We start from the raw sequence: 25,325 nt of genomic DNA on the forward strand, positions 1-25,325 counted from the left end.
TAAGGGATGAGATATAAATGTTCAGAATCGGAGGCTGGAGGCATGTAGGTGGGAGAGTTCCCCAAACTGCTATAGGCATCATACAGAAATCTAAAAGGCAGCAGGCCAGCAAAACGTCCACATCCATCCCTGCAGGTCTGTGCCTTTTTTTTCTCACAGTGCTCAAAGTGTGATTCCTTGCAATCGTTTTTTGTTTGGTTTCAAGATAAAGCTTCTCATTACGTAGCACAGGCTAACCTCCAATTTGCATCCATCCTTCAACCTCAGCCTCCTGAGTACTGGGACTGCAGATGTTGGCCACCATGCTGGGCTCTGTGATAGTGTTGAGTAAAGTGTGGTTTTTATTGTGCATTTTGTGTTCTATTAGGTAAGTTTTGAAGGTAAGAACCTTGAGGGGCTGGGGAAATGGCTCAAGGGTTGGAGCTAGCCCTGTTTTTACAGAGGACCCAAGTTTGGTTCCCAGCACCCATACTGGGAACCTTTGAACAACCTGTCACTCCGGCGCCCTTTTCTGGACTCCTTGAGCATTGCACTATACTAAGCACACACATGCATATACTAAGCACACACACATACATATGATCAAAAATAACAAAAAGACAAATCTCAAAGATAAAAAAGGAAAACAAGACTAAAATTTTATCATCTCTGTGTCATCCATCTGAATGCCTGGTTATTTAAGTGGTCAAACTGCATGAAATAATTTGCTCATGATAATTACTGTCAATAATACATTTTTTTTAGTCAGGACCTTACCTTCTGTGGTGGTTTAGTTGTCAACCCAACACAACCCAGATTCACCCAGGGAGAGTCTCCATAAGGGATCGTCTAGATCAGGCTGGTCTGGAGGCACGATTGCTTTGATGGACTCCCGAAGACCCAGCCTGAAGGGTGGTGGCACCATCTGGTGTTTGGCCCTGGGTTGTATGTGGGTAAAGGAAGCAAAAGGAGCGATAAACACGCATGCTCTTGTTCATTTCTCTCTGCTCTTGACCCGGCGTGCCTCGCTGCCTCAGTCCCTGCCTGGACTTCCCCGGAGTGCTGCACTGCAGACAAGACATATGATCTGGATGACCCTGTCTCCCCCAGGAGGCTGGTCGTGAAGGCATTTTCTCACAGCAACAGACATGAAACCAGGACAAGTGGATCTGTTCCATTCCTACCTTTCTGCTGTCCATTGTGAAACTCATAGGGCAGGCTTCATAATTATTTCAAAAACACAGACTTCCGTACAAGTCTGACAGAAAGGCAGACTTAGAGAAAACATGTCTGCCTTTGCAGTTTGGTCAGCCTCTTGAGCCACACGGTGCCTTTCATGAGGGTTGGAGGAGCTGGCTCGTTCCCCTGAGTGTATCTTACCTTGGAGACCAAATGTGGGAGGCCCTGACAACTCCTTCAGCCCCTTCCTGTTTATCCGACTGTGCTGAAGACAATGCCACATTCTTAGTAGACATGGGATCTATGTTTAGATAGTTAATGCCTGGGTTTTTAGTGACTGAGGGAATAATATATGCACTTGTCAAAATGGCCACAGGAGAGGACTGGGCAGAGCAAAATCTTTTTCCAGGGTGCTTGCACACCCGCTGTCTCTGAAATCTAAGGTAACACCACACTGGGGTCTTCACTTTACAAACGCTTCCCTGGTCAAAACGTAAAACACCTACTGAGTCTCCATAGTCATGTTAAAGCTCTCATAAGTCGTCTGTGGGACAGATGCACAGGGCATGACTAGTGCTTGGATCCAGCAAACAGTCGACTCCTGAGGTTTGGTTCCTGTTGGGGAAGTCTTTTGTCAATAAAGCACTGTTGAGCCAATAGGAATCTAGATAGGTGGGACTAGGAGTCCAGGAGGATTCTGGGAAGGAGAAACACAGGAGAGTTCGAGATGTAACGCCATGGGGTAGGAGGCCTGGAAATTTCTCCGGTAAGAGACATACTTAGATTAACAATTATGGGGTAATTACTTAAGTCAGAGCTAGCCAGTAAGAAACAAGCAAGGCCAACAGCTTCATAATGAATATAGCCTCCTGTGTGTTTATTTGGGACTGATGCGGCTCTAGAACCAGGCTGGCGGGAAGGCTCTTATCAAAGGAAAATGCTTCTCTTTATAACTGTGAGATAATAAGTCACTGAGAGCGAGTCCCACAGCTATAACCTCCCCGGGCATTCTTTACTTACCTCTCGGTCTAGTGACTGCTCTGTCCCCGGGGGTGTGTGGCCCTGGTGACCACAGGTACTTACCTGACCTATGGCTTCTTTGTGCTGACAGGTGCTCATTTCCAATTCCCAGGTCCCAAAGCAGGAATCAACTCATTTTTCCCCGTCTCAATGTGACAGCTTCTCGTCATTCGTCACACTCTTTGGTACTGAGTCGGCAGGAGTGCTGGACAGTGAACCACAGAAAGTGGGTCCCATAAGGAGCGAGTCACTCGTGCCAAGATGCCAGGCAGCCAACAAGCCTGGTGGAATTGATGCCGAGCTACCTACCCATCATGCCTTGAGAGGGAGCGGGGGAGTTGAAATTAGACAGCATTGCGCACTGTCTCCTTTGGATGCTGCTGCTGTGTGACATACTCACCCCTGTCCCTGACATTTTACGGGCTGGTAAGATCCCAGCATCTAGAGATAGTGGGCCCCATGGGTCGCTGGTCAGGAGGGAGGATCCTGGTCCTGGCATCCCTCCGGAGCCACATAGAGTGGGAGGAAGGGCAGAATCTAGTAGGTGCCCAGACTGAGATTGGGTGGGGAGAGGGAACGGTACTGACATTTCCTCTGAACTCCATTTCATAAGGGACAAAAGACAGATAAAAAAACGTTCACTTCATTTTGTTGTGCAGTCAAGCGGCGATGCACACGGTCAGTGGCCTCCACCATGCTCGGGCCCTGTGGGTGTGCGGTGGCTGGTAACTCCCAGCCCAGCATTTGTCCTATGACTCTGTACCCTTCCATGTTTTCTCATGATAAAAAGCTGCTCTTACCACCTTCCAGGACCCAAATACCGAGATCCACTCCTGTGTCTAGAACAAACCCTTGCAGAGAATGTCACTAAAAGCTAAAACGTAGGTCAGCAGGTAAGTTGGCTAATATTTATAAATAAATTGTTCAGCCCTTATTTGTGTGCTAACTAGGTCAGTAGCTGCTTTCAGACCTATACGTTTAAAAGATTAAAAAAAGGCCTTTAGGAGGATAAAGATGGGTTTGCTTCGTCTTAAAGGTGATTTCATTTGTACTTGTGCAAGTGCTTTGGCCTGCGTGTATTGCGTACCATACGCGTGCATGCCTGGTGTCTGTGGGGCTCAGGAGGGTCCGATGGGTCCCCTGCAACTGGGCTGTGGATGGTTATAAGCCCCTGTGTAGTGCTGGGAACCGAACCTAGGTCCTCCACAATAGTAGCAAGTGTTTTTACCTGCGATCCATCTCTCCAGCCTCTGTGCCCTTTGTATTCTATAGTTTATTGCAGTTTATATGGTTTTAAGGTGGACAGAACAGTTATTACAGGCTAAGCTACAAGCGGCCCCTTCATAGGAAGGGTTGTGTTTTAGTAGTAAGAGAATAAAGATGTTTTTCCTCATTATGAAACACTTCTGATGTAGGAGATGGTGTTTATCTAAAGGGCTCTGGAGGGCTCCTGAGCTTTGGGATGGGTTAAATGTGAGAGATTTTAGTGCCGCCCAATGGTTGTTTCCGATCGTGGACTACTGAGGGGACGCTGCCTTGCCTAGTGTGTCCACACTGGGCAGGCTACAGTGGAATCTCCTCACGCAGCTTGAGCGTATTTTCCAGCCACGCTGTTAGGGGACAAAAGTAGGTAGAAAGTTAGGTGTCATACTAGGCGTTCTGCAACCCAGAGACTCACGTCCAAGAGTTCTGACTATGGCTTCATCCTGCCAATCATTCTAGACATTAAGGATGAATCCTGTCAATCACTGTAGATGATAGGGTGAATCCTGCCAGTCCTTCTTGACGATAAGGATGTGCTAAGGCATGAGTGTTTCAATGTGCAATAGAAATATGAGTGTAGTCATCACCATGTTCATTCACAAGCAAACCAATTCTAAAATGCTGAGAAACATGAAGACTTGGGTTTGTTTTTCTGCTCTAGAAATTAAGCTTGCTTTCATGATAATTCTGGTGTCTCTTGGGAATAGTATGTAGATAAGAGTTGATTTATTCCTCCCCTACATTCTTCAGTTTTTGGAGAATTACTGGAGCCCTTGCTTCTTAGCACTAGTGTTTAATATTTGAAACACAAATATTTAAAATTATAAATGTGTGTGTGTACCTGCGAAGAGAGGAGTAGAGACCAGAAGTTAATGTCAGGATGTTTTCTTCACCACGCTTTGACATGAAGTTTTCCTTGAACTGTAGTCTGTTGTTTTGACCAGACTGGTTGCTCCCCAGTGGGGTGGTTTGGGTGTGTGCTGCCAAACTGGAGTTTTACATAACTTTGGGAATTTGAAACTCAGGCCATCATTCTTGCACAGCAAGCACTCTTACCCACGAGTGGCTGATAACGACATCTCTCCAGATGCATAAATGGAATTCTTGTGTTTATTTCAATGTTTCTCAACGGAGCTGGTGCGCCTCTAGTACTGAAATCACAGTGGGCATCATTTTCAAGTCTCCTACACTAGATGTTTCAGTCACCCATTGTTACGTGTACATGAAGCCAATATGAGCAAGTGAGCACTCAGGCGTAGACTATGACCCAGGGCATAGCTGGGTAGTCTGTTTCTGCATACATGGCATCAGTGGCGTATCGGAGCTACATTCCTTTTCCTTTCCATCACTCACATGCCTCGCTGATGAAGGTGAGCATACACAGGGTAGGGATGCCGCATGTTATCTCATTAGGGAGAAATCACTTATGTGGGAAGCCGAGAACCGAGGTCAGCGCTCTGCTGGTCTCCGACCTTGGCCGGAACCCCAAGAGAGAAAGTGACCCCTCTTTCCTTGCTCTTTATCTCTGCCTTTCCCTGTGTACCTGTACCACGCCCAAACGGGCGTGGTCAGTGCTACGGGTATGTGAGATCTCTCCCTACAATTCTCCTTTTAGTCTAAAGAAAAAAGATTTAGACTTGAAACAAAACTAAATTGTCTCAAACATATATAACACATATATACATACCTAAAGAAAGGATATGAAGCTCCCCAAGATAAGATTCTTGGTGAGGGTGCTTATGCTGATCCATGGGTTCAGGCTGCGTATGACAAACACATCCTATCTGTATTCCATACAGCAGCTCTGGATACTTTCAATAAGGTTCATGAACCAGGAGAGAAGATAGAACCTTATACCAAGGTGGTACAGGGTTCAAGAGAAAAGTTCACTGAATTTTAGGAAACATTGTCCAGAGCAGTAGAATTGCAGGTAACTGACTCAGATTCTAGCTTATGAGAATGCAAATCCACAATGCAAACAGGTACTTTGGCCATTAAAAATCAGATCAGCACCATTGGACGAATGGGTCTTGTATACAGCTAATATTGAGTATAAAGATCGAGATACAGAAGCTTGAGTAGGAGAGGCAATTTCTAAAGGTTTGAAGAGGCACCAAGATGCCAAATGCCTTAACCGTGAGGATATAGAAAATTGGGTAGGAGAAGCAATCTCCAGAAATTTGAAAAGAAATCAAAATGCCAGATGTTTTAACTGTGGTAGAATAGGACATCTGAGACGAAATTGTAGGCAAAGCATTCCTAGAGATAGTGCTTCTCCTAGGAATGATTCAAACAGAAGGCCTCAGCCTTCTGGATTATGTAGGAGATGTGGTGAAGGCTGACGACACTGGACCGGTGAATGTGGGCCGACCACAGACACCACTTTCTCGCTTGGGGTTCCATTGAGGTCGTGGAGACCAGTAGAGCTCTGACCTCAGTTCTCAGCTTCTAACGTAAGTGATTTCTCTCTAATGAGATAATATATGACATCCCTATCCTGTGTGTGGTCATCTTCCTCACCACCTCACTCCTGTGCTCCTGGCCTTCCCTCCTTCCACATGGTGTCTACCCTTCAGGCTTGCAGCCTGGGCTTCTCCTGCCATAGCTATCAGAAGAAGCTTCCCTGCTTCCATTGTAGAGGGCTTCTAGGAGGAGCAAACAGGGCTGCCTGCCATCACTTCTCCACCTACCCTGAGCCACAGCAGACCCAGGGTGTGCCGGGATTAGGAGGGGGAATGGCAGAATAGACTCTACCTGATGGTGGAGGAGTGCTGGTTCTTCCAGGGGGAGAACTTTGTGAGAGCGATGAAAACAGCTTGTGGATGCCCCGCAAATTGTGCCGCTTAAACTGGCCAGCACTGCTGTGGGGCAGTGACTATCCCTTGCTGTCCCCAGATAGCAAAGCAGAAGCTCTGAAAGCCAAACGGCTGACCAAGAGAGCTCACAGCCTACAGTCGGTCCACGCCCTTTGGAGGATGCGGGATGTGGTCATGAAGCTGGCAGGTGGTCCACACCCTTTGGAGGATGCGGGATGGGGACAGGAAGCTGGCAGGTGGTTCATGCCCTTTGGAGGATGCGGGATGTGGACAGGAAGCTGGCAGGTGGTCCTGCCACACTTGATGTATAAGGGCCGAGACTGCGTACTCCCTCACGGATAATTAGCGAGCTTCTTCTGTGAACACAAGATATCTCAGCACTCCACATTAGAAACCACGGAAGTGACAGGCACGGCCGCCCTCCCTCGTCACCTGGGATGTGTTGGAGATGATGTTGGTGTCAGTAAAGCTGAGAGTAGAGCCACACACTTGAGTGTTTTGTGAGGGTTTACGGAGAAGGCAGAGGACGAAGCCTGTGACAGCCTGCGTGTAGATCTGAAGGCGGACATCCCTGCTCTGTAGCTGGGTTTGCCTAAGGCCTCTCACCCTGCCTTCTGCATCCTGGTGAGAGAGGAGCTGCACCCCTGTTGTTCTCTAACTCATGATTTGGCTCTGGGCTCAGCCCTCAGGATTCTCTTTACTTTGCCTCTGTGTTAGCCTGAATCAAGTCAGTTCCCTGGCTTTGCCTTTGGAAACCCACTTCCTATGAGCACCCCAGCTTCATTTTTGCATATCTGCATACAAACTCTCTGGGTCAAAACATATGTATTAGTTTGAATTTTGCAAAGTCTGCCAAATGCCCCCTGAAGACATTTTTTTATCAATTTATAACCTTCCACCAATGCAGGAGAGGTCTGTTTCCCATCTCTGCCAACCGTATGATTTGGAGTCCTTTGATCTCTGCCAAATTAGTCAGTGAGCCGTGCCACCATGGTGCAATTAGCATTTCCCTTATTAGGAGTGATGTCTTTTCATGTGTTTGAAGACAGGTTGCATTTCCCTTTTCATGAACCATCTGCATATATTGTTGCCAACAGCTTTGTGCTAGAATATTTAATTTTATATAAGACTCACTTCTAACAGCATATTTTTGGTGTTAGGAGAATGAAGATTATCTTCATATGCACATTTTCTAGATTTTTGCACATCAATTTGCCTTCCAAAATTAATATATATATTATATAATATATAAATATTAATATATACACACATATTAATATATAATACATTAATGTACTATATATTAATATAAAATATATTAATACATATATATGTATAGCCAAACTTAATTTATTTTCCTGTCTTCTGGGTTTTCTTACGCATAGATGTAGTTTCTCCATTATAAGTTTGTGAGAATCATCGGCCATGTTTTATTTTATTTTATTTTGGTTTTCATTTCTATGAACTATTAGTTTCCTCATCTACTTGATGGCACAGACTGATCAAATCAGAAGAATTTATATAAAAATATATTGGTTTGACAGACTGTTGCTCTGGTCTGCATCCCCACATGGAAACACTTGGCTGGAGACGAGAGACGATCCTGACCTCAGGCAGGGGCAGGAGTCTCCTCTCTGCCAGGTCCTACCTTTGTACTGGCTGGCATTCCAGGCAATTAAGCTTGTTCCCACTGAATTAGAGTCTGCTGTGAGATGAGGGAAGGGAGGATCAAGCTGACAAAGAAGTTGGGTTCTCCCTCCACGGTGTTCTGATTTCTGTAAGCTTCCACATGTTTGCCTGCAAAAATGGGGTGCACATTGACCTCTGGGTGTAGGCAAATTCTTCTGTACATGTGCACTTTCTGAAATACAGTTTGATTCGGAAATTGGTGTGACAGTGGTAGCATGCTGTTTAACTGGAAGTTACTTAAAATGTTGTTGTTAAAATAATCATGGCTTTGATTTAGAGTGCAAATCAGTATTTGATGAGTTTGTTTCTGGAGCTAAAGGTCTCTAGCTTCGTCTCGGCGGAGGAGAGCATGAGGTGTGCACCTGGATCTGTTTAGCTTCTTCTATGTCCCCTACCCCAGCCTTGGTCTTGGGAGGCTTGGATGCAGACGCACAGGGTAGAGACTGAAAATATACTTGGGACAGATGAACTACCCACCCTCAAAGCCTAGACCAGATGCCAGCCTATGTCATATATCCACTGCAGCTTGGAGTTGGCCAGAATCACCTTACAAAGCCTCACAGAAAGGAGCTGACTACTCTACGGCATGTGCTGAATACTTGGTTCTCCAAATACAAGCAGCATGATATACTATTGAAGGCACCCCAGGGCAGAGAAACCAACACACTTGATATAGAGATGTAGTAAATGAGAGAAAAGGCCCTAAGATTTCTTGTTCAATGAACACCACCACTTGATACCATGGTGCAGGTAGACACCAGTTACCGCCAACATCACATGCCGTAGTGGCTTTGTACATTCACAGAGCACTGCAGGAAAGTTACAAGGAGGCATCAGGCATGCCATTGACCTGTAAATTCCTTGTCTTCCCAGCATCTTCAGAATCTGCCCTTTCCATTCACCTTACAAATGATGCCTCGGGTTCTCATAATGTTGTATCACTAGCAGGCTTCTTGACCAAGGACCATGAAGTTGCCTAGGAGAAAAGGAAGCTGAGTTGCCCACACAGCAGCAAAACTGAAGGTGGGGAGAGAAAAAACCCTACAGGATGATATACTTTATAGAACAGCCAGTGGTTTCAGACTCTGTTCATGATGGCCAGTGCACTGACAGCCACTAAAACTACAAACTGTATGCACCATAGTGATGAGTGATATGTCCGTGAGCTGGTCTCATTGGTGGCTGGGATTAGGGTCATACTAGTAAATTGCTACAACTCATTTGCCTCAGCAATTGCTAATAATTCTTCATAATCTCATGGACAATTGAACACCAAGCAAAGTTGGCACACACTACCTCCTGGGTTCCAGCCCCATGGGGGATAGGTCATCCCAGGCATGGGAAGGGCAGACCTTCAGCAGTTGGTTAGTCTGGCAGAGTACATGAAACTAATCTACAAGAGGTATCAGGGAGATCATCATCATCATCTTCCTCTTCCTCCTCCTCCTCCTCCCCCTCTCCCCCTCCCCCCTCCTCCTCCTCCTCCTCCTCTTCTTCTCCTTCTCATTCTCCTCCTCCTCCTGCTCCTCCTCCCTTTTCTTCTTTGAAGTAGAAGAAAAGTGGTTGGGGGAGCTCATTTGTTGTTTGAAAAGAATGTTCTGGTAAACACTGTGGTATTTTAACACAGGCTCGGTTTTTCACAGAAACTCCTATCTGTTTGGATAGAGAAATATGTGGGGGAAGGGTTTGGACTGTGGGGAACATGAGCTGTGAAAGAGAACCTCAGTGGACCCCAGCAGAGTGTCTCAGTTAGGGTTTCTATTGCTGTGAAGAGACACCATGACCACAAGTGTATATGTCTCTCTTGTTGCTTGTTGGATAAAGCACTTGTTGGTCAATAGGGAAGCAAGATAGGTGGGACTAGGAGTCGAGGAGGATTCCGGGAAAGAGAGGCACAGTCAGTCACAACGTAGGATGCAGGAGAAGCAGCATGTGGACCCTTCCTCTGGTAAGCGAAGACCACATGGGAATACTCAGATTAGCAATTATGGGTTAAATACTTAAGTCAGAGATAGCCAGTAAGAAACAAAGCAAACAGCCAACAGCTTCATAATTAATATAGCATTCTGTGTGTTATTTGGGAGCTCAGACAGCTCGGCAGGGCCCAGGCGGTTGGCGGGAAGACTACATGTTATAAGAAGTCTTTTGCACTTTTGTTTTGACTGGATTTGTATTACACACAGTTAAAAAAAACTCTTATAAAGGAAAGCATTTAATTGGTGTGGCTTACAGTTTAGAGAATTATTATCATCATGGTGGTACATGATGGTGTGCAGGCAGACACCGTGCTAGAGAAGGAGCTGAAAGTCCTACATCTTGATCTACAGGCGACAGGAAGTGAGCTGAGACCCCGGGTGTGACTTGAGCATGTATGACATCTCAAAGTCCACACCCCAAGTGGCACACTTGCTCCAACAAGGCCATACCTACTCCAACAAAGCCACACCTCATAATAGTGCTACCCCCCTATGAGCTTATGAGGGCCAATTACATTCAAACTACAATATTCCACTCCCTGGATCCCACAAACTTGTAACAACATCCTAATGAAAAATGCATTTAGCCCAACTTCAAAGCTCCCCATAGTCTTCCACAGTCTCAACAATGTTTTAAAGTCCAAAGTCCTTTCTGAAATTTATGTAATCTCTTAACCATAATCTCCTATAAAATAAAAATCATAAAACAGATCACATACTTTCAACATACAATGGCACAGGTTATACATTGGTGTTCTAAAACATAGGGAAGGGATCAGAGGGAGGAAATACTGGAGCAGAGACAGACAGAAACCCTTGGCAAACTCCAGACTCTGAACCTCCATGTCTGATGTCAAAGCGTTCTTCAGATCTCCAGCTCCTTCCAGCTTTGTTGACTGCAACACGCTTCCTTCTCTTGGGCTGGTTCCACCCCTTGTTAGTAGTTTTCCCATGGCTCTGGCATCTCCAGCATCTTGGGGTCTCCAATCCAGGCTTCAAGGCAATCCAGGCTTCACACCATGACATCTCTCAGCCTCCATGCAGGGACACCCCTGACACATGCCTGGCCTCAGTGGTTTTCCTTAGAACCTCCTTGACTCTAAAGCTTGAACCGCGTAGCTGAAGCTGCCAAGTTCTGCTCCTTGACGTGGCTGGAACGTGGTCCTCTAGTTCGATTACGTCTTCACCCAGCTTCCTGTTTTCTGTTTTCCTTCACTGCCTAAGCTCGGCTGTTCTGGAACTTGCTCTGTAGACCAGGCTGGCCTCAAACTCAGAGATATGCCAGCATCTGCCTTCACGGTGCTGGAATTAGAGGTGTGCATCGCCACACCCAGCTCTAAGCTTTTCTTTAATTCCTCTCCGCAGGTTGGAAACTTAGCTAGGTGGGATCTTATCCTGAGGTCACCACTCCTTCATTCCATTTCCTGACCTTTTACATTCTTGAACACAGGATGCAGGTCCATCCCACTTCCTAGTGATCCTTTTCTCCTCAAATTGTACATTTTGTATTTTTACTTTCTCAGCTTGCTTTCTCATTATAAGCCTTCATTATGGTTAACATGAAAAACCGCAGGGCAGGATGTTTGAGATTCCATCTGCCAATGGAATTAATCAAGAACTTTTCATTTTAGCATCGAGCAGACTCTTTGGACGAGGGCAAAAGGCAGCCACATTCTTCACCAAAATGTCACAAGAATGATCTCTAGTCAACATACTAAAATTCTTCCCCTCTGAAACCTCTTGAGTCAGGCCCCCACAGTTTAAATCTTCCATGCCTCTACTGGCATGGCCCATTAAGCAGTGCTGAAAGCATTCCACTGCTTTCCTAACCCAAAGTACCAAAGTCCAAATTCCTCCAAACAAACGTGGTCAGGCCCATCATAGCAATCTTCCAGTCGTGGTACCAACTTCTGTCTTCTGGCCACAGCAACTCTTACAAAGGAAGACATTTAACTGATGTGGCTTAAAGAGGTTTAGTCCATTTTTTATCATGGTTGGATATGGCAGCATGCAGACAGACAAGGTGCTGGGGAAGGAGCTGAGAGTTCTACATCTTGATCCGCAGGCAGCACAAAGTGAACTGAGGCACTGGGTGTGGCTTGAGCCTATATGAAGCCTCAAAGTCCACCCCCACAGTGACACACTTCCTCCAACAAGACCACACCCACTCCAACAAAGCCGCACCTCCTAATAGTGACAGTCACTCTGAGTTATGGGGGCCAATTAAATTCACGCATGTGCCATAGTTTACCTCACACATGTACCATAGTTTGCCTCACACATGTACCAGAGTTTACCTCACGCCTGTGCCATAGTTTACCTCACGCATGTGCCATAGTTTACCTCACGCATGTACCATAGTTTACCTCACACATGTACCAGAGTTTACCTCACGCATGTGCCATAGTTTACCTCATGCATGTACCATAGTTTACCTCATGCCTGTGCCATAGTTTACCTCACACCTGTGCCATAGTTTACCTCACACCTGTGCCATAGTTTACCTCACACATGTGCCATAGTTTACCTCACACATGTACCAGAGTTTACCTCACACATGTACCAGAGTTTACCTCACACATGTGCCATAGTTTACCTCACGCATGTACCATAGTTTACCTCATGCCTGTGCCATAGTTTACCTCACACCTGTGCCATAGTTTACCTCACACATGTGCCATAGTTTACGTCACGCATGTACCATAGTTTACCTCATGCCTGTGCCATAGTTTACCTCATGCCTGTGCCATAGTTTACCTCACACCTGTGCCATAGTTTACCTCACGCATGTACCAGAGTTTACCTCACGCATGTGCCATAGTTTACCTCACACATGTGCCATAGTTTACCTCACGCATGTACCAGAGTTTACCTCACGCATGTGCCATAGTTTACCTCACACCTGTGCCATAGTTTACCTCACGCATGTACCATAGTTTACCTCACACATGTACCATAGTTTACCTCATGCATGTCCCACAGCACACCCCTTCCCTCACCTCTCACAAATAAATAGATAAAAACAGAATAAATGAACCTTAAAATATTATCTCCATAAACAAAGTTTAAAGGCAAGAACAGTAAGAGAACGAGGTGAAGAAAACTCTAAGCTGATGTTTCTAGATCGTCTCTTTAACCCGGTGTCCTACAATCAATGGGATGTAAATACTAACTCTTCAGCAGTACTTAAAGCTCTTGTATTTAGTTATTTTGGGGGGTGTTTTCTTACTATATTCACAGATCTGGAGATGAGGCAGTGGGTATATAGGGGAGGGTGGATAATACACTTTTAACTAATTTACCTACTAAAAAGTGACATCTGAATAGTTAATTTTTATCATTTCTTGAGAGCTAACTATGTCCTGCTCATGTGAGCCTATTTTAAAATCTGATTCTTTTATTTAGTGTGTGTGTGTGTGTGTGTGTGTGTGTGGTGTGAGAACATGCATGTATGCATGTGTGTGCACATGTGTGGGGAGGCCAGAGGACGTCCTCGGCTATCGCTATACAGACGTCATCCATTCCCCTCTCTTTTCCACTCATCTTCCCATTTGGCGGAAGGTTGTGGTAGAGTCTGTGGCGGGCTGCGGAACCCCGGCCAACGTGTCAAGTCTCCAACAGGCACGTCTCTAGTGGAAGGGTGGAAGACACTGTCATTCTGGGTAGCTTCATCAGACGTGCCCTGCCTGCCGTCCTTAAAGAAGGTTTTGTCGCCTGTTTGCCAAAGGTCAACATAAGGAGGAGAGCTGTCACCGGTCCTCTCGTGGCTAACCACCCCATCAGGGAGAACCCTGCTCTCAGCCCCGTGGTGCTCTTGGGACTTACCTCAAGATGAATGTCATCATTCCTTCTTCAGAATAGTTCAAAAGAGGAATGTTCACACCTGCAGAACCATTAGAACCCAACCGACAGCCCATTATTCTACTGCTGTTTTAACTTTGTGCAGTTTTGTACAGTAAATGGCAGAGTCAAGTGAACATCTCAGGTCTGCAGAGCAAATAGCAGCACTTATTGACCGCCTCAACAGTCTCCTCAGTGAGGGCCAGCTACTGCATGAGACTCTACAGGGACCCTTCACGCCGACAGCCCCTAACTGCAGCGGCGTGGCCGGGTGCCGCCGTGATGGAGAGTGGCACGCATCCAGGAGTGTCCACAGCTGCACGCCCGACCTTATTAGGTACCCAGCTACAGTCGGGAGGCCCTGACCAGCCTGTGACTCACTCCTGGCTGGAACATCCCGGTCCATGATCCGTGCGGCGCTGATACGGACCTTGCTTTTCATGTTCTCCTGTGAAACAGGCCTGTTCCTGGAGACAAATGTGTCTCTTGGGGCAGTTCGGGGCGGCTTCTTCTGGCGTTCGCATGCAGGTGGGGGTCTGTGGCAGGCCAGGCTCACATTTCTCGAGCTGCCTAGGGACCCCCAGATTTCATTCCGCCCATGCCGCCAGTATCTCCCTCACAGGGTCTTGTTTCCCTTCGACCTGCACGTGTGGGGAGAGTGGGTCTCTTCCACCTCATCTCAGGACTCTCAGGCAAGAGCAGAGGCAGCCAGTCGGCCGGAGTGCAGCCCAGTGACTGTGTATCTCCGAACCTTTCTGTCTGTCATTATTAGTGATGCTTCTGGTGGTGGTGGTGGTGTGTGTGTGTGTGACCGAGCACGTGTGTGTGTGTGTGTGTGGTGTGTATGTGAGTGTGTGTGCATGTGTGCGTGTGTGTATGTGAGTGTTTGTGATGTGTGCATGTGTGTGTAAGAGAGAGAATGTGTGTGTGCGTGTGAGAGAGACAGAGAGAGAATGTGTGTATGTGTGTGTGCGCGTGTATGTGTGTAAGTACGGTGTGTATGTGAGTGTGTGTGATGTGTGCGTGTGTGTGTGTGTGTGGTGCGCATGTTTGTGTGTGTGAAAGAGAGAAGAGAATGCATGTATGCATGTGTGAGAGAGAATGTGTGTATGTGTGTGTGCGTATGTGGTGTGTATGTGTGTGTGTGAGAGAGAGAGAGAGGAGAGGGGGGGCGTATGTGAGGCGTCCGAGTGCCACCAGGTGCATGTGGAGGCCAGAGGATGGCTTTGCCGCCCTTCTTTATGTGAGTTCCGGGATGGTTTTCAGGTGTCTCTGGCAAGTGCGCACTACCTACCGAGTCATCTCGCCGGCACCCACCCCATCAGCAATGTCGATAACGACACTTGTGAGGACAATTTGGCATTCCCTAATGGTTGAGAACTCCTGTCTGTGACCCGGGAAGTTAATCTTTCACTACCCACCTTGGCACACAGTGCCATGAACACAAGAAAACTCCAGAGAAGGGGGTGAGCTTTAGCCAGGCTACAAGCCTGATGGGGTCCACTGCAGGCTGTGGAGAATTTGCCTTTGCTGACATGCAGACAATGGATTGCAGAATGATATGTTTCGTGGTGGACTTTTCATTGGGAAAACAAGTAAAACAGGACTGTATATTTTCTATGAGCAAAGTATGTCATTAAAAACCCTTTAAAAATAAAAAAACAAAACAAAACAATAAGCTTGCTTATAATGGGGGGGAGGGCGCTGGGATTAGGATAAATATGTCAAGTTACATGCTTTTTTATTGTTTTAAAAATGTTTTCACTTTTGTGTAATTAGTGGCGTGCGTAATTAAAATCTTGTTGTTGGAAATAATGGCCACATGTTTGAAAAAACAGCCATATTATTAAGAGGGTGTTAAAGGCAGAATGATATCTTTGAAATAACTTGGTAACATTTTCGTTTAATAAGAGAGGAAATCGGTGCCCAGAGACAGGAAATGACTGGTTGAAGGCAGGACCCAGTAAAGACTTAAGATCAAGGGTGTCCCAGAAACAGAAAAGGAAAAGAGTAACGGAGTTTCTGAATTTACTTGATAACAATGTCTGAAAGCACTTTGAGGATGCCAGCTGGTCCTGTGGGGTGCCATTGTGAGGAATCCAGAAGGAACACATCTGGTGTGTTGTCTGCTGTTGTCTCTGGTATCTGTGTCACCGTGAGGATCAGGCAGGCACCTGACTGTCACCCTTGATGCTTACAGTCTCTTGCTAGTGGGGTACATTTGTCTGATATTTCCACCCTTCCTGCTGCGTGTTCAGAACTGCAGGCTTGTCCTGCGGTTTTGAGAGTTGTGAATTCACAGTTTTTGTTTTTGTTTTTTCTTGTCCTGCACGTGTGTAGTGAGAGATCTCATTTTTGCCGCTTAATTCCTGGACTGGTGAGTGGACAGGAGGACTCCAAGCTCTGTCCAACTTGCTTTTCCGAGAACTGATTTCCAGTGTCTGCAGAAAAGGAACATGTCTGCAACGACGTGAAATATTATTTTCCAAAGCATTCGCTAGAAGTGAACAGTGAGCTACTGAATGAGCCACGGCACTCGGTGCCCCTGGAATTGGTGACTTAGACTCAAGGACTAAAGACCCGGGATTTCTATATCAACCCCAAAGGGTCAGCATCCGAAGTAGGATCCAGCTGGACCCTGCCTGTGGCTCTAGCCCTTGTCACTAGCTTGACAGGTGAATAACCGATGCTCCCCCAGGCAGGCCGCAAGGCAGGGAGCAGAGGAAAGGCCTACTTCCTATCTTCCTCACACCAGGAAGGCTGAGGGCAAGCCATGACTCCTCTTGTCTTCACACTATGCGAAACTTACACAGCCTCAAGAGCCCAGAGCAAGAGACCGGCATCTTGGGCAAGACCAACCCAGAGAGGGAGAGGTTCATGACGGCTGTGAGGTGAGTCTTTGGCCCTATTGATGTTTGCTAACAATTAAAACAACAGTGCTCAGGGGTTCACCGTGCTGCGCCAGGGAAGTCTGGAACCTCCCTTCTGCCAGGAGCCAAGGGAGGACTTGAGGCATAGCTGGTGGTAGGGCACTCACCTCGCATACGTGGGACCCTAGGTTCAGACACCAGCAATGCAAAACAAAACCCATGTGGGAGGGAGCGAGGGGAAAGGGGACAGGGGCTACCGAGGTCGGTGTTCTCTGTTGGCAAGCTCTTCCAAATGGCAAGAGATTAGAACTGGATATGTTGAGATGACCTCCCATTTTATATTCCCCATTGTTTCAAGTTTCATCTTCCTTAGAAAGGGCAAGACGTGAAAGACAATGCCATCGCATGCTCTTTTAAAAGTGATTTACTTTTTTTTTTTGTTTTGTTTTTTTTATGAGACAGGGTTTCTCTGTATTGTTTTGGAGGCTGTCGGTCCAGCCTGGCCTCGAACTCACAGAGATCCGCCTGCCTCTGCCTCCCGAGTACTGGGATTAAAGGCGTGCGCCACCACCGCCCAGCTAAAAGTGATTTACTTTTTTAAAATTATGTGTGTGCATGTGTGTCTTTGTGGGTTTGTGCACACGGGTACAGGTGCCTGCAGAGGCCAGAGGTTGACGCTGGATCCCCTGGCCCTGGAGCTACAGAACCAGGGCTCTCTGAGAGAGCAACACACGCTCTTAGCTGCTCTGGTCCCAGCATCACATTCTCTCAGTCTGAACTCACAGGATGCAAAATTTGAAAACGTTTTCATTTGTTTCCTTCTTGCGGGGCTGAGGACTGGTCTAAGGACCCGTGTTTTGCTGCAACCAGCGCACGGTGAGTGTGCGTATTTATGGCGCAGAGTGTGGTGTTTGCAGGCGTGGGTAGGGTTTGGTGTCCGGCGTGTCCATCATCAGTTCACGCGAGTTGTTATATTTTTGTGACGTGAATGTTTACGGCGTCCCCCTTTCCATATACCCAGGTGTAGGCAATGGAATATTGCCAGCCTTTGTCGCCCTGGTGTGTGATACAAACCAAGATCCCACCATCCTAAGAGCTGCCTTGCGATGTGGTACTCCCTGACCAATCTCTTCCTGTCCCCTCACCCCTGCCTTCCTCTGCCTTCTGCTGCCATTATTTTGTTCAGCTCTTGGGAGGCCGGCTTCTTCAGAGCCACATATGATTAAGATCGCCCGTTTTCCCCATCCCTTAGGGGGAAGGGAGTCCCCACCCTAAGCCGCAGCATGGGCAATCAGGGCTGGATCCTCGGCCGTGTAACTTCTGAGAAGAGCTGGCATTTGAACACCTGAACTGAAGGAGTCAGAATTGTGGGCATGAGTCTAGGCCTGTTGCCTTCCCAGCAGGTGGCCTCAGAGAGGGAACCAAGTAGCTGGCCTTTGTGGCTAAGGAGATCTATCCCGATTATCTCCAAGCTTCCGCTATCAGACCCAGCATTGTCTTTACAGGACAAGGAAGCTATGCCCACACTCTTCCCACCACAGCTTAACCCAGAGGAAGCTGAGCAACGAGCAGAAACAGCTTCTATCATTTCCCCCTTGTATCCCACGGGTCAGCACCAAGCCTGCCACGGCTGTGTCTTTCCCTGAAGGACGAAGATCTGATCCGCTAGGCTTCACCCATCTTCATAAAACACACCGAGAAGGGGAGAAACGAGGAGGGAGAGAGGCAGGGAGGAGGAAGGGAGAAGGGGGAGGAAGGGAGGGGAGAGGAGGGAAGGGGAGGGGCGGGGAGAGGAGGGAAGGGGAGAGGAGGGGAGGGGAGAGGAGGGGCGGGGAGTGGAGGGAAGGGGAGAGGAGGGGAGGGAAGAAGAGGGGGAGGGAGAGTTACGTATTCATACTGAGCAAACCAAGCTTGTCTTATTCCTGGGCCTCGTGCACAGCTTCGGTCACGAGTGAAGCGATCAGCTTGACTGAATGACGCCTTTCCCAACTCGGCCCCCTCACCTGCACCAGTGAAGTCACCCACAGCACAGTTTCCCGGTTTAGTAATGGGGATGGTGGTAGTAAAAGCCAAAGGCATATTTAAGAACAGATGGGCCCAAGCTGACCGGCAACGACTGCTCTAACATAGACTCACCGAGTGCTGTCTCCAAGGCAAACGGGGAGGGGGTTCTGCCTCGAGAATGGTAACTGCGTCTTTGGATCTTCCCAAGTCACCGCTGTTCCACCAGCGTGTGAACTGAAGCTGGGGCCGACGTGCTCTGTCCCATCCAATCGGATGCTTCACCCTCGTCTAATTAACGACCTCAGCAAGCCCTGCTCCAGGATGGTGTCTAAGGTCTGGGTTCCCAGAACCCAAGCACAGCCTTGGGAGTGAGGAGCAAGCTTGGCTTTCTGCTATCTGTTGGCTGGGTCAGTGGCAAGTTGTTGGTGTGCATGAGTGCTTGGGCGTGAGTGTGCGTGTGTGTGAGGGTGCACGCGTGTGCATGTGTGTGAGTGTGCGTGTGCACGTGCGTGTGTGTGCACACACGCCTTGGTTATTTTCAGGGCTTTAATAGTTCTCACCCAGTGCTTTTCCTTCTGAAAGTGGTGCGCTAGGCACACGTACTCCTACAGATGCGACACCTTGCCTGAAACTCTTTCTGCAGTGTCAATGACTCACCACAAAACAATGTTCCAGGGACGGAACTTCAGCAGGACAGCCGGGAATGTCAGTCACCCTCTGAAGGCATCCGCTGCCCAGAGGAGAGGGGGGGGGCGGCACCGGAGCGAGGCTCAGAAAGTTGACGGGGGTGCAGAAGGGCAGACTTTACTTTCTACACTGTGATGCCTAAAGATTGTTTTTGCTGAGGTGTGGGGGGACTAAGGCTGTCCTTTTAGCCTTTGGCTAAAAAGCTGAGCCCGCCCCTAGGACCTTGACCTTGCTTCAAGTCCAAGAGTAAGGACTTGTCTTACTGCTCCTGACCTCTGCCCGACTAGACTTAATTTATCCCAAGCTCTCACATTTCCTGAGTGTACGCGTGAGTGGATGTGCGGGAGCACATCTGCCGAGACTTGTTTAGCTTCTTGGGACCCAAGCCAGTGGGAGCGTGTTCTTATTCCATAGGACATACTGGGAGCTCTCTGGGGCGCAGTTGTCCATGGGGTTGTAAATGTTCACCGTGGGAACCCTGAGCCTGCAGCAGTGTCTTACACTCATGCCAGTTCTTCAAATGTTTCCTGAGGAGGGCGTACTATCAGCCAAGTCCTGGATGAGGCGTGGCCTCAACAAAGATATGCATGCCTCATCTTTAAGGAGAACACAGACAGCAAATCCAGTCTCCGAGTTGACTTGCCCTGCGTTTTTGTAACATGATGTGTGTACTCTGTTTCGTGTCCTTTGACTCTCTGAATGCCGAGCTGCGCACACAGCCGAAGCCTGTGTGACTCAGGCTGTGTCTAATCCGGAGAGCCTCAGTTAGCCATGTCGGGCACAGACATGACTGGCCGCAGCAAAGCGTCAGTCCGCTTCAAAGCAGGCTTCCTTGTGTGCAAGGTCTGTGGCGGCAATCCTTGCGAGGAATTCCAGTCTAGAAGAAAGTGCTTGTGGGATAAAGTCTGGCCTGCGGAAGGCTGAGCTTAAGCATCTACCTGCTGGAGGAGGGACCGATACAGAGTTGGTCCTCTGTGCCCGTGGGTTCCATGTTCTCATCAAACACGCATGGCAATATTTGGAAAAGATCAGGTCTGTGCCAAGCATACCCATACACCCTTGTTACTCTTCACTGAACAACACAGCGGCTGCTTACATAGTTCTTTGTCAACCTTGCCAACATTGCCAATCATCGGAGACCAAGCTCAAATGTCCCAGCCTTCATGAAGTCCTCCTCCCAGCCTTCCTTCATCTACCAAGCTGTTTATATACTTGTCTTTGGGGCATCACAGCTTCCGTATGGCACTGCTTGGGGACTTAGCACCTGGTTTTCCCAGGATTTTAGCGTCCACTCTTCCCTTTTCAGATTTAGATGCCAGGATCCTAACCCTGTCCATCGTCTTGGTGGACACATTATTGCGTAACTCCTCTAAGCTTCGTTTTCAGTTCATTTAGAGAGGCTACTGTCAGAGAGTCTCAACTACTCGATGAGGCACGGAACCCAACACCTGAACAGGGTACCTCCAACAGACAGCCTTAACTGAAAGCTGTTGTCTACTGGCATAACAGCTGTGCAGACAGGCACCAACTTGTGGAACGTGCCACCAGAGGGTGAGGTTTCTGTGCTCTGGGTTCGAAGGGACAGATCTTGAGGGATGAATACAGCTGTTGGCATCATGTGCCAAAGGGCAGTGACTCTCCTGGAAATCAGGCAACTTTGATTGGGTGTGGCCTGGAGGGGGTGCATGTAAACGAACTGGTTTTTATCCTCGCCATAGCACCATAGTCTTTCCCAAACAAAGACAGATAGGAACCGGGCAGAGCCAAGAGAAAAAAAATCTTCCGCGCACATAACTTTATGAGTTTGCATTAATCTTTTGCGAGGCCCAGTCTCAGGTAGTTTAGCCCCCCCCACCCCCATAATGGGGAGGGAAAGCTAATTTTGTTTGTGCGTGGGCACGCAATCCCAGGTGCACTCTCCTTTCTGGTGTGAGACAGACTCATAACCTCTTAGAGTTCAGTGGAAAGTGATGTCAGCATGCTCTGAGACATTGGGAAAACACACCAATTTTAAGGTCCCGAGCTGGGAAACCCTGTTCCATTTCCTTCTGAATGGAGCCCTTGGTGGTTCTGGAAAACCATCTGGAGAAATGGCACCCTTCCCCCACTGCCTGCATGCTCTAATGCTCTTGATTAAAAGGGGGAAGGGGGAAATGTGGTTGTGTGTTATCCTCCTGCTGGGGTTGGGGAGCAGGCAGCCTGCACGTTGTGGCCCAGGGAGGGCTCTCCGGGATAGCTTTAAAAGTGCTTTGCAGAGGCAGTGAAATGAAAGGCATGTGTTGCTTCACCAGGGAGACCTTCTCAAGGGGATATTTTATTTGCAGCTCTATAAAGGAGGCAATGCCTCCATGCTTTAGTCCTCTGAACAGGAATGTCTGAACACTGGGAAGCAGCAGCAGCAGAAGGCATGAGTTTGGACGTCTCTGAAATCCTGACAAGTCTGGAAACCTCTCCAGCCTCTTGGACCTCTGGAGCTGGGCTGTGTTGAAGTGTGTCTGAGGCAGCATGGGATGTGACAGCATGAACATTTCTCCACCACTCCAGTGTTTTTGTCCTAGGATTAGTTGGCCTCAGAGGAGTCAAAGCCATGCTGAGAAACTGTCTTGAGTGTGAAGATGTCCAAATATCTCCTGTGACATTAGACATCAATAGGCATTTAAGGGAGACAGTCAGTGTAGGGGGATAAAGGGTCAGCCAAAAAAAAAAAACACACCTTGAGCAGAGCCAAAGAAACACACTTTGCTCCTGGAATAAGAGCCAGTGAAAGAAACACACCCTGGCCCTAAAATTAGAGCCAAAATGCCAAAAAGGACCAGTGAAAGAAACACACTTTGGCCCCAAAACCAGAGCCAAATCTGACCGTAAACCTGTGAAGAAAACCAACCAATCTCTGAGCAGTAGATCTAGCCATTCTGAGCTCAGTGATTCAAATCTGACCAATCCCCACCCTGGAAATCTGCCTGGAAGAACTCCACCCCCTAAGGAGCCCTATATAAACCCCGCATCTGTTCAGCTTGTGGCTGTCTGGCTGCTTCATTCCACCCTGACAGGGGCAGCTACTCTCCTGGATTCTTCCCTCCCAATAAATCTCTCGAATGAGGTTTGGGTGAGCAGAGCTGTTACACCGTAAAGCTGTTCCCTGGAGCTGGGGAAACCCTCTCCTGCTGGAGCAGAGCTGATACACTGGGGAAGCCTCTCCCTGGAGCAAGGCTGTAAGTTGCTATGTTTACTGTGACCTGTGGTATTTTGTGACTCCCAAGTGCCAGGATACCTTTCCATCTGAGCTGTAACACTTAGTATTCTGAGACTCCGGAGTGCCGGAATCTATCTCCATCCCATCTAAGCTGCAGCAAGGCTTGCATTCAGCTCATTTACCCCCCCCCCGGAAATGTTTTTCTACCAATTAAAAGTGACTTCAAGGAACATGAGTGCCAGTCTCTAGTGTTCTGGGTCAAGAGGTGTGAGGATCATGTTAAAACAGACAGGGATGGGTGGAGGGAAACTTCCCACTTCCTTATGTGAAGACGTCGGGAGGTTGAGGTGTGGACTTCAGAAGCAAGAGGAACCTGCACCTAAGTTTGGATCACAGTAAAGCGAGGCAGCCAGGTGTAATGCCCTGTGGTCTACGTAGAGTCGGAGTAGCTATTCACGAAGTTTCAAAGCGTGTGGTATGTTTCCCGGTCCTGAGAAAGTGGAAGAGGACTTTGATTTCCTTGTTCTGTTCAGTTTTGCCAGCTACAGAACACACATGGACAACTGGAGTTGCTCTGGAAGAAATGTGTCTTAGGAGAGAAATGTCCACATCAGTTACTGCTCTGTGACAAATTAGCCCAGAACGTGGACAACTCAAGTGACACATGGTTTTCATCTCACTGTGGGTTGGCAATCCAGGGTGACTTAGCCAGGTAGTTCTGCCTCTAGTTGGTGCCGGTTACCAGGTGGGGCTGCAGCCAAATGAAGGCTCCGGTGGGGCTACAGAATCTGCAGCCAAAGATGGCTCCACTGTGTGACTGTCCCAGGAGTCCTTGTTTCATGAGTGTGTGTGTGTGTGTGTGTGTGTGTGTGAGAGAGAGAGAGGGGGGGAGAGATGGAGAGAGATGGAGGGAGGGAAGGAGAGAGAGGGAGAGAGAGGAAGGGAGAGAGGGAGGAAGGGAGGGAGAGGGAGGGAGAGAGAGAACGAGGGAAAGAGGAAGGAAGGAAGAGAGAGATGGAGGGACAGAGGGACAGAGAGAGAGAGGGATGGAGGGAGAGAGGGGGGATAGAGAGAGGGAGGAAGGAAGGGAGGGAGAGGTAGGGAGGGAGGGAGGGAGGGAGGGAAGGGGAACAAGAGCTATGCTGTATTGATTACTTTTCTACTGCTGTGGTGAGACATCATGACTAAGGAAACTCATAAAAGAGCGTGTTTAATTCAGCTTATGGATTCAGAGGGCTAGAGTTCACAATAGCAGAAAGAGAGGACCAGAATAAGTGTTCATATCTCAAACTGCAAACTGGGTGTAGAGAGTGCAAAGTCTCCTGAAACCTCAAAGCCCAGCCCCAGTGACACACCTGCTCTAACAAGGCTGCACCTCCTAATCCTTCCCAAACAGTTCCACCAGCTGGACCCAATTATTCAATCCCATGAGCCTATGGGGGCTGTTCCCATGCGAACCACTGCAGATGCTGCCCTAGTTTCCTTTCTGTTCCTGTGATAACCACCACAGGCAAAAGCAACTCGGTGAAGAGTGGTTTATTTCATCCCACAGGCTATAGTTCATAGCCGAGTGGAATATGCTCAGTGGTTCATGCTTGGCTGTCTTTCTTATGTAGCCCATGCCTACCTGCCTAGGGATGGTGCCACCCTAGGTAGACTGGATCTTCCCGTGTCAATTATTAATCAACACCGTCCCTTACAGACATGGCCACAAGACCCTCTCCCCAAGTAAATCTAGGTGTTATCAAGTTGATAATAAAATCTCACCGGGATGTATACATGCCTTTCCGTTTTTCAGTAGTGAAGTGAATTGCTCTATTTTGTGTAAAGACGAAAATTAGCATTCAACCTTTTTTTTTTTTTACTAACTGAATTGTACTTTGGACAATTTCACACATGTGTATAATGTATTCTAATTGCTCTCCTCACATTCTGTCACGTCCCTCCCACCCCTGTAAATCCCCCTTTCTTCCCTACACATCTCTTTTCTTATATTCGTTCTTTTTGTTTCCACACTGAATTAACCAGCTTGCCTGAGGGCACAGTTCGAGGTACCAGTGGACAAGTCTTAAAAGGGGCGCCTTGGGCTCAAGAGACAGTTCAGTCAGTAAAGTACTTGTCATGCAAACAACAGGACCCAAGTATTGATCTCCAGCATCCATATTTAACAGCCAGAGGTGGGTGTGCATTTATCAGCCCAGTGCTGGTTGGACTGATGTTGGCAGAAGTTTCTGTCCCATAAGCCAGTTCCCAAATAGCCACAGAGACTTATTATTAATTATAAATGCTCGGTTGATAGCTTAGGCTTGTTGCTAACTGGCTCACCCCAGTGACCCCGCCCTTCTTCTTCCCAGCATCCTCTCAGCGTGGCTTACCCGCCTAACCTCTCCCTGCCTCGAACTGGCCGATTGGCTCTTTATTAAGCCAATGAGAGCAGCGCATCTTTGCGGTGTGCAAAAGGATTATCTCTCGGCAGGCTGAGACAGGTGTCTTTCCATGGCCAGCTAGGCCAGATGAACAGATGAGCCCCAGGTTGGATGGGAGACCCTGTCCCAAAAGATAAGGTGGTGGGAGATATGGGCAACACTTTCTCATGAGACGACTGTCCTTAGTCATGGTGGCTTACAGGGAGGAGGACAGTCCTGACAGGGCGTGGACTCATTTTCCTAGTTCTCTGGAGAACAACGGTGACATAGGATTTTTTTTGTTCGCTTTTTTTTGTTGTTGTTGTTGTTGCTGAAAATGTTTAAGATGGAAACACTGACAGCCCTGCCCTAAGTACTAAAATTGCTAGAGCACACCCAATTAA

General features: G+C 47.8%; 1 long non-coding RNA gene across 1 annotated transcript; it reads left to right on the top strand.

The window, feature by feature from the left end:
• Positions 1 to 2,021: 2,021 nt before the first annotated feature.
• On the top strand, positions 2,022 to 16,816 carry LOC110342518. The gene is made up of 3 exons (XR_005881016.1): positions 2,022 to 2,604; positions 2,989 to 3,071; positions 16,103 to 16,816. It is a non-coding gene; the product is annotated as an uncharacterized LOC110342518 (long non-coding RNA).
• The last annotated feature ends 8,509 nt before the right edge of the window (positions 16,817 to 25,325 follow it).

The sequence above is a fragment of the Mesocricetus auratus genome, unplaced genomic scaffold (assembly GCF_017639785.1).
Source record: "Mesocricetus auratus isolate SY011 unplaced genomic scaffold, BCM_Maur_2.0 Super-Scaffold_100013, whole genome shotgun sequence".
Classification (NCBI taxonomy): Eukaryota; Metazoa; Chordata; class Mammalia; order Rodentia; family Cricetidae; genus Mesocricetus; species Mesocricetus auratus.